Source organism: Myotis myotis, unplaced genomic scaffold (genome assembly GCF_014108235.1).
Source record: "Myotis myotis isolate mMyoMyo1 unplaced genomic scaffold, mMyoMyo1.p scaffold_m19_p_1, whole genome shotgun sequence".
NCBI lineage: Eukaryota > Metazoa > Chordata > Mammalia > Chiroptera > Vespertilionidae > Myotis > Myotis myotis.
This window is the reverse complement of record NW_023416313.1, coordinates 69,529,426-69,539,646: the sequence shown is the minus strand read 5'-3', so window position 1 is coordinate 69,539,646 and position 10,221 is coordinate 69,529,426. Positions and strand designations below refer to the sequence as shown.

Genomic DNA, 10,221 nt, shown 5'->3' with positions numbered 1-10,221 from the left:
GCATAATTAAATACTAACTTAATTTATGGTAAAAACATACCAGCTGGTTAGGAAGACGATGCAAGAATGTATACAAGGCATATAGAAGAATAAGTAAAACAAGCAAGATAAAAAAAAAGTGTAACTCCAAGTATTTAAAACATATATATATATATATATTAAACTATGCTTAGGAAAAAACAAACAAAAAGGAATTACTGGCTTTGCAGACGCTGCCGCCTAGAAGCCGCCCATGACCAGCCATGGTGAACCCCACCGTGTTCTTTGACATCGCCATCAAAGGCAAGCCCTTGGGCTGCGTCTCCTTCGAGCTGTTTGCAGACAAAGTTCCAAAGACAGCAGAAAACATCTGTGCCCTGAGCACTGGGGAGAAAGGATTTGGTTATAAAAGTTCCTGCTTTAACAAAATTATTCCAGGATTTTTGTGCCAGGGTGGTCACTTCACACGCCATAATGGCACAGGCGGCAAGTCCATCTATGGGCAGAAATTTGAGGATGAGAACTTCGTCCTGAAACATACAGGTCCTGGTATCTTGTCCATGGCCAATGCTGGACCCAACACAATCGTTCCCAGTTTTTCATCGTCACTGCCAAGACTGAGTGGATGAATGGCAAGCATGTGGTCTTCGGCCAGGTGAGCCCCTGACCCACACGGAGCCAACAAGGCCCTCACCTGAAAATTCTAGGACTGAGAGAGTTGGCAACCTCTTTGGGCTGCCTGGATTACAAAATACAATATTAGAAACTATCAACATGTCCCTTGGGGAAGAAGAGAAAGACTATGCGAAGGTGAAAATAAAGCCATTGCCAAAGGGTGAGAAGTGAGAGAGAGACTCCTGAGGGGCTGGATTCCCTGACCTCTTGGTCCTGCCAGGATATTGCAGCAGCCATGGAGCGCTTTGGGCTCAGGAATAGCAAGATCAGCAAGAAGATCACCATTGCTGACTGTGGGCAACTCTAATAAATATGACTTGTGTTTTATCTTAACCACCAGACCATTCCTTCTGTAGCTCAGGAGAGCACCCTTCACCCCAATTTGCTTGGATGTTCTATAATCTTTGTGCTCTTGACAGTTTCTTGGGCTCCATAATTTCCCTACCCCTTCCCAGTCTAGCTGGATTGCAGAGTTAAGTTTATGATTATGAAATAAAAACTAAACAGTTGTCTGTCAAAAAAAAAAAAAAAGGAATTACTACATACAGAAAGTGCTAAAACACAGAACGGTGAACATTTGTATTTTCTTAATCTTTTCTCTGTTTTCCAAGTTTTGGTCATTGTGTAGGTACTATTTTCAAATTTAATAGAAGTAAATGCAATAAGTATGAAACTACTTTGGAATAAGTAGTTGAAGAGCTGTTGAGATTAAAGGAGAAGATTGATCTGTGTCCAGGTCAGGGAACAAGAGAAAGGGGAGCTGTAGGACAGTAGGTGGTGGTGGAGGAGGCAGGGCAGCTCTGGGCTGGGCTCCGGGGCCCAGAGAAGCAGGGGACAATCGCCACTTACCCTTCCACCCTTGAAGCTCCTGGAAACAAGCTTCCTGTGGACTCTGGGTGCTGGCTCCAGACTCTTCTCTCCAAGGACACGAGGAGTCTTTGGAAAGGAAAATGGACAATGATCGTGGCTCATCCTGAAATCTTATCATCATTTAAACGCCTGAACTCAGGTTGCCCTTGGGGCTGACTTCCATCCATCCCCAACTTCACCACACCAACGAGCACCAAAGAGCATCTCCTTGCAGCAGGCTGGAGCCAATAAAATGAAACACACACACACACACATACACACACACACACACACACACACACACACACACACACACACGGGCATACACATAATCCATTCACGCTCCGATTTTCAAAATGCCTACTAGTAAGAGGTTCTACACTCAGGATTCAGTGGTGGTGAAGGCAGACATGACTCCTGACCACCTGTCACTTAGCAGCCATGTCACCACATCAACTTGCTCCCTGACCATTGGTGATGGGCTCAGGAGTGGGTCCCTGCCTCCACTGAGCCCATCACACCCTTTTTCCTCCACAGCCATGGTTGACTGACCCAGAGGAGAGCCCCTGACCCACACGGAGCCAACAAGGCCCTCACCTGAAAATTCTGGGACTGAGAGTTGGCAACCTCATTGGGCTGCCTGGATTACAAAATACAATATTAGAAACTATCAACATGTCCCTTGGGGAAGAAGAGAAAAACTATGCGAAGGTGAAAATAAAGCCATTGCCAAAGGGTGAGAAGGGAGAGAGAGACTCCTGAGGGGCTGGATTCCCTGACCTGAGACGCGGTAGTCCTGCCGCCGGATTTCATCAGTCTTCAAGGGGAAATTAAATTGGGTTCCTGCCACCGGCAACCAACAGTACCAACATAATGACCCCACACACACACACTACAAATGGTGCAGCAACTGAAAGGCAGTCTTCCTAAGACTTGTTGAGAACTGAAGTTCTCAGCAGCAGGCATTGCAGGGAGTTAAGAGTAAGAGAAAAAGACGAAATGGCAGTTGACCTCATGTAGCTAAAATGATGTGCATGGTGAGCTTAGACAAACATGCCTTGGGCACGCCCAGAAACAGAAGGGTGAGGGGAGATTCTACAAGGACCAGAGCTGGTGAAATAATCTGTTATTGTTGACAATAGTCGCTGTTTAGCTTCTGACTCACATGGCCTGAAGAACCAGAGGTTACAAGGGTAGGAAACGTAGCAACACTGCTTTGCACAATTTATGAAATTTCTGTTTGTTACGTAGTATAGCACAGGCCACTTCATTATGAAGAATGTTTATTTGCCAAAGATTTATTCAGAACAGCACTGTATTTTTCGAATCAAAAAGTTCAGTCAGCTAGATAGAGCCTCTCCTTTCTCTTTTGATCTTTCTAAGGGACCTCTCTCTTCAATTTAATTCGCCTGTCATTTTTCACCTCTAACAGCATCACAATTTGATGAAGGCTGGTGGCTAGCAGCTCTTATAAATGGTCACAAACCCACACCCAAAATGGTGTCGGTATCAGACAATCAAAGGTTCGTCCTTGCCATTTCCAGTGCAATGTTTTCCCATCTGTTAGACCCTCTCAGCCAGATCCAGCTGCTTTTCCTGACACCTGCCGGGTTTATTTAGAACCTGTTTTTCCCAGAATCATTTCAGCACAATAAAAATACCAGATCTGGTTTCTATGGATTTTTCAGAGAAGGCAATACACAGTGCAAGAGAAATCAAGGAGAGAGGGAGAGAGAGAGGCTGCTGGCATTCAAAGCATCCAGGTCAATGATCAGACTGTGTACACCAGGTTTCCTGGCAGCAACAAGGTACAAAAATTCTTTCATTAATTTTGACTTTATTTCCCACCTTCCTTCTTCACAGGACAGTTCCATGAAATCTAAAGTAACTCCTATTTTTGTGTGAAAGCCAATGTTTGTAATTAAATAACACACTCTGTACCTTGTCAGATAGTGAGAAGTAAACATATGCTGCTTCTGCGTGGAGAGCATCATTATTCACGCACGCATGCATGCACCCAGGTTTCTCCTTCTCAAAGACAGCGAACAGCTTGCTGCTCTACATACACATGCTGTGCACAGTGAGTTTGCTGATATCTTACATATTTGCTTCCATTCAACTCTCTTGTCATCTTTCAACTATCAAGGGATTATTAATCATTGGAGATTACAATATAAAAGTCTCTTTAATTTTGGTGAGCAATGCAACTGTGGAAACAGGAATCAGATGGAAAGAAACATCTTCCATTTAATTTTTTATGGAAGAAAAAAACGAACGCGGCTTCATGACCAAGCAGAGTTTAGGTTTGAACGAGCAGAGTGCAGGTGTCACTACCTTGTCCATCCCCACAGAAATGCATCTGTTCACAAAGTGATTAAAATCCAAAAAAGCCCAAGGGCTTCTATGGCACAAACACAGCTCCGGCTGCGGCGCTCTGGGATCTGGGACTCCGCCAAACCTCGGAGATTGCTGGCAGAAACCCCACTCAGTTCTCCCCCCAGACCGGAGGGAGAGGTGGTAAACAAACCCATCAATCACTGGCAACTGGGAAGGGTTGGGAGCCATAAGTTTCAGGCACTGATATAGAAAGAAACTGATAAATTGCCCTCCATCCCACACACAGGTTCTGGTGTACTAGTAGCTGAGGAGTTGCTGAAAGTATGGAATACAGAATTCTCAGTAGAAAGAAGACGAAGGCCTGAACCTACCTAGACAAGGATGTCACTGGCAGGATTTGTCGTGTGTTTGGATACAATGTATGGCACTTGGCTTTATTTTTGTACTTAAAATTCTTCATAAATTTTTCTAAGATGTTTATAAATTCTAAGGAGAGAATTAATATTCTGTCACTTGAGATACAAGGATCAATTGTTCATTCATTAATTCATTCTTTAAAAAGTATCTATTAAACAGCTGCTAGATTCCTGATGCCATTCTGGGGGAATATTAAAAGATATAAAGGACATAGGCACATAAAAGACATATTCTCTTCTTTCAAAAGCTTTTCATCTAAGTGTATGGATAGGGGACTCTATATAGGTCAACATTTAAATCTAGTGCAAGATAATACACAGAACTGAATAAAAAAAGACAAAAGCATTCATACGAATTAGCAAGTTCTGCTAGTGGTTACAAACTAGGTATTAGTGGTTACTAGTTTTATAGTAATGCCTCAGATTTGTTTTTTTCTATCTGAAACCCAGTAAAATTTTATTTAATGATTTGGGGATGGGGGGTTCTTAACTTTTTTTGATATACTTTTTATTGATTTCAGAGAGGAAGTTGAGAGGGAGAGCTAGAAGCATCAATGATGAGAGAGAATCATTGATTGGCTGCCTCCTGCACATGTGCTGACTGGGAATCGAACCATGACCTCCTGGTTCATGGGTCAATGCTCAACCACCAAGGCAGGGCTATTTAATGACTTTTTTGTTGCTAATCCTCACCCAAGGATATTTTCCCATTGATTTTTAGAAAGAGTGGAAGGGAGAGGGAGAGAGAGAAAGAGAGAGGGGGGGGGAGGGAGAGAGAGAGGGACAGGGAGAGGGAGAGGGAGGGGGAGAGAAAGAGAGAAACATTGATGTGAGAGAGACACATCGATTGGTTGCTCCCTGACCAGGTAGGTGCCCTTGACTGGAACAGAACCTGGGACCCTTCAGTCCATGGGCTGATGCTCTATCGGAGCCAAACCCGGCTAGGGCTTAATAATTTTTAATAATGTTTTTCTAAATTAACTTCTGATGATTATTGAGTAGTCATGAGTTCACAAGAACATTTCCCTGACAAGTACCTGGTGTGGCTAATGTGTTCTGTTTTCCTGGTTAAATGTGAAAATTAGAAAAGGGGACGGACCTGATAAGAACATGGGAACCTGCTCCTGGACAAGGATACAGGGAGACCAAGGCACCACTTGCTAAGCCACAGAACAGCGGTCCTCTACGCAGGCCATACATTGGACTCGCTCATGAAGCTTTTTGAAAAATCAGAGGCCTAGCCCTGCCTGGGTGGCTCAGGTGTTTGGAGCCTCATACACCAAAAGGTTTCAGGTTCGATTCCCAGTCAGGGCACATACCTAGGGTTTGGGTTTGATCCCCAATTGGGCACAGTTGGGAGGCAACTGATCAATGTTTCTTTCTCACATCAATGTTTGTTTTTTCTCTCTCTCTCCCTTCCTCTCTCTCTAAGATCAATAAAAATATATCCTTGGGTGCGGATTGCAAAAATTAATAAGTAATAAACTGGCTTTCTCTTTAAAAAAAAAAATAAACATTTTTTTTAAAAAATCAGATCCCTAGGCTCCACCTCAGACTAACTCATTCAGAATATCTGGAGGTGGGGAAGATTTTGTAAGCTCCTCAGGTGATTTATTTATTAATATGAAGGTCAGTCCCCCACATAATCTTTAACCTCAACCAATGAAACTTCCTAATGTCTCTTCTGAGGTTTACAGATTACAAATAATTCACTAGGTAATCAACCAAGTCACTTGCTATATACAGTCATGTTAAAAATTGAGGACTATCAATCTAAAATTATTATTTGTTGTCCTTATTGAAATTATGGCCAATTTCTTCACTATCAAAATGCTACAGTGTGAGCATAAAGCCATGGCCCATGTGTCAGAGTGATCATCTTTTCTTCTCTGCGGCATGGGGTGCACGCACAGCTCATCTAAGAGTAGAATAATTGTGCATCCAGTTCAGAGGGCTGTAAGAACAAATCACATCACTGTTATGCCTGACTATAAATTGCTACCGGACCCATCAAAACACCTGCCTGATTCTAACCTCAAAATAATATTGAGGTATTGCAGGAGCCTCTGTAACTGAGCCTCGATATTGAGGTCATGGAGCCTGTTCTGACCTTTTCTTGCCTATAGAGACTAAGGATGAAGAAAGGTCAACAAAAACCACAAACTACCTTATACTGCTCCTAACAGACTTCTCCATGTGCTAATAAGAAAACCAGTGACTGTGTCTAATGCCCTTTTTGGTCCTTGTGTAGCTGCAGTGATTCCCAACCTGATAGCTTATCCAGTTAACTGGAGAACTCACTCAAAGGCACACAAACTCAGGTCTTAAACTCTGAGATTATGGTTTAATGCATGGTGGATGGGATCCAGAAATCTTTATTTAATATGGACCTCCAGGAAATTCCCATGCAGCCAGTCTGGGTAACCTGTCATAGACCCATTACCCAAAACAAACAAACAAACAAACAAAACCAAGGCTTTCAATTTATCAACATGATAGCTGGAATATCTTTTTTTTTTCTTTTTTCTTTTTTGTTTTGTTTTGTTTTGTTTTTTTGGGGGGGGGCGTGTTTGTTTTTTTGTTTTATTGCTTAAAGTATTACAAAGGGTATTACATATGTGTCCCTTTTTTTCCCCGCCCTTAACAATCCCCTGGCCTCCCCTTCCCCCCAGTGTCTTATGTCCATTGGTTATGCTTATATGCATGCATACAAGTCCTTCGGTTGATCTCTTACTCCCCTCCCTCCTGCCCTCCAACCCTCCCTGGCCTTCCCGATGCAGTTTGACAATCAGTTTGAGGCAGCTCTGCTTCTGTATCTATTATTGTTCATAAGTTTATAATGGTCTTTATTACCCTTGAATGAGTGAGATCATGTGGTATTTTTCCTTCTTTGACTGGCTTATTTCACTTAGCATAATGCTCTCCAGTTCCATCCATGCTGTTGCAAATGGTAAGAGTTCCTTCTTTTTTACAGCAGCATAGTATTCCATCGTGTAGATGTACCACAGTTTTCTAATCCATTCATCTACTGATGGGCACTTAGGCTGTTTCCAGATCTTAGCTATGGTGAATTGTGCTGCTATGAACATAGGGGTGCATATATCCTTTCTGATTGGTGTTTCTGGTTTCTTGGGATATATTCCTAGAAGTGGGATCACAGGGTCAAATGGGAATTCCATTTTTAGTTTTTTGAGGAAACTCCATACTGTCTTCCATAGTGGCTGCACCAGTCTGCATTCCCACCAGCAGTGCATGAGTATTCCTTTTTCTCCACATCCTCTCCAGCACTTGTGGTTTGTTGATTTGTTGATGATAGCCAGTCTGACAGGTGTGATATGGTACCTCATTGTTGTTTTGATTTGCATCTCTCAGATGATTAGTGACTTTGAGCATGTTTTCATATGTCTCTTGGCTTTCTGAATGTCCTCTTTTGAAAGGTGTCTATTTAGATCCTTTACCCATTTTTGATTGGATTGTTTATATTCTTTTTGTTAAGTTGTATGAGTTCCCTATAAATTTTGGAGATTAGGCCCTTATCAGATATGACGTTGGCAAATATGTTTTCCCATGCAGTGGGCTTTCTTGTTGTTTTGTTGATGGTTTCTTTTGCTGTGCAGAAGCTTTTTATTTTGATATAGTCCCATTTGTTCATTTTCTCTTTAGTTTCAAGTGCCCTAGGAGCTGTATCAGTGAAGAAATTGCTTCGGCATATGTCTGAGATTTTGTTGCCTTTGGATTCTTCTAGAATTTTTACGGTTTTCCATCATACATTTAAGTCCTTTATCCATTTTGAGTTTATTCTTGTGTATGGTGTAAGTTGGTGGTCTAGTTTCATTTTCTTGCATATATCTGTCCAATTTTCCCAACACCATTTATTGAAGAGACTATCTTGGCTCCATTGTATGTTCTTGCCTCCTTTGTCAAATATTAATTGAGCATATTGGTTCGGGCCGATTTCTGGGCTCTCTATTCTATTCCATTGATCTATATGTCTGTTCTTGTGCCAGTACCAGGCAGTTTTGAGAACAGTGGCTTTGTAATACAGCTTGATATCTGGTATTGAGATCCCACCTACTTTGTTCTTTCTCAGGATCGCTGCAGCTATTTGGGGTCTTTTTTTATTCCAGATGAATTTTTGGAGAGTTCGTTCTAGATCTGTGAAGTATGCTGTTGGTATTTTAATGGGAAGTGCATTGAATTTATAGATTGCTTTGGGTAGTATGGACATTTTAATGATGTTGATTCTACCAATCCATGAACACGGTATGTTCTTCCATCTGTTTATGTCTTCCACTATCTCTTTTTTCAACGTCCTATAGTTTTCTGAGTAGAGGTCTTTTACCTCTTTAGTTAAGTTTATTCCTAGGTAGCTTAATTTTTTTGGTGCGATGGTAAATGGGATTGTTTTTATAATCTCTCTTTCTGTGAGTTCACTATTAGTGTATAGAAATGCCTCAGATTTCTTGGGGTTAATTTTGTATCCTGCTACATTGCCAAATTCATGTATTAAGTCTAGTAGTTTTTTGATGGAGCCTCTAGGGTTTTGTATGTATAATATCATGTCCTCTGCAAATAAGGACAGTTTTACTCCCTCTTTTCCAATTTGGATGCCTTTTACTTCTTCTTCTTGTCTAATTGCAATGGCAAATACTTCCAGGACTATGTTGAACAAGAGTGGTGAGAGTGGGCATCCCTGTCTTGTTCCTGTTCTTAGGGGAAATGGTGTTAGTTTTTGTCCATTGAGTATGATGTTGGCTGTGGGCCTGTCATATATGGCTTTTATTATGTTGAGGTATGATCCTTCTACTCCCACCTTGCTGAGAGTTTTTACCAAAAATGGGTGTTGGATTTTGTCAAATGCTTTTTCTGCATCAATTGATATGACTATGTGGTTTTTTTCTCTCAATTTGTTTATGTGATGTATCACGTTTATTGATTTGCGGATATTGTACCATCCTTGCATCCCTGGGATAAATCCTACTTGGTCATGGTGTATGATCTTTCTGATGTACTGCTGGATCTGATTTGCTAAGATTTTGTTGAGGATTTTGGCATCTATGTTCATGAGGGATATTGGCCTGTAATTCTCTTTCATTGTGTTGTCTTTACCTGGTTTTGGTATTAGGGTGATATTGGCTTCATAGAATGAGCTTGGAAGTGTTCCTTCCTCTTGAATTTTTTGTAGTAGTCTGAGGAGGATAGGTTTTAGTTCTTCCTTGAATGTTTGGTAAAACTCCCCTGTGAAGCCGTCTGGTCCTGGGCTTTTGTTTGATGGAAGCTTTTTGATGACTGCTTCGATTTCGTCCATAGTCATTGGCCTATTGAGATTTTTAGATTCTTCCTGATTGAGTTTTGGAATGTTGTATTTTTCTAGGAATTTTTCCATTTCCTCCAGGTTGTCTGGTTTGTTGGAGTAGAGTTGTCCATAGTATTTTTTAACAATCATTTGTATTTCTGTGGGGTCTTTTGTTATTTTGCCTCTATCGTTTCTGATTTTGTTTATTTGGGTCCTCTCTCTTTGCTTCTTGGTGAGCCTGGCTAGAGGTTTGTCAATCTTGTTTAGCTGGAATATCTTTTAAATGGGCCTAATTCAGTGGTCGGCAAACTCATTAGTCAACAGAGCCAAATATCAACAGTACAACGATGGAAATTTCTTTTGAGAGCCAAATTTTTTAAACTTAAACTATATAGGTAGGTACATTGTTATTAACTTAATTAGGGTACTCCTAAGGCTTAGGAAGAGCCACACTCAAGGGGCCAAAGAGCCGCATGTAGCTCGAGAGCCGCAGTTTGCTGACCACTGGATGAGTTGTCTCTCTTTAATAATGAGTTTGCTTACCCTCTGGGTTCTCAGCTTTATTTTTTCTGTATTACTTTTCACAAAATGACATTATATGTCTGTCTGCTTATTTTTAAACATTGGGTTCCTTTAATAAAACAAGCATTATAAAAGGGCAGAGATTTG

General features: G+C 41.2%; 1 pseudogene; it reads left to right on the top strand.

The window, feature by feature from the left end:
- The first annotated feature begins 242 nt into the window (after window positions 1-242).
- Window positions 243-987, top strand: LOC118656000 (annotated as a pseudogene).
- Window positions 988-10,221: the final 9,234 nt, after the last annotated feature.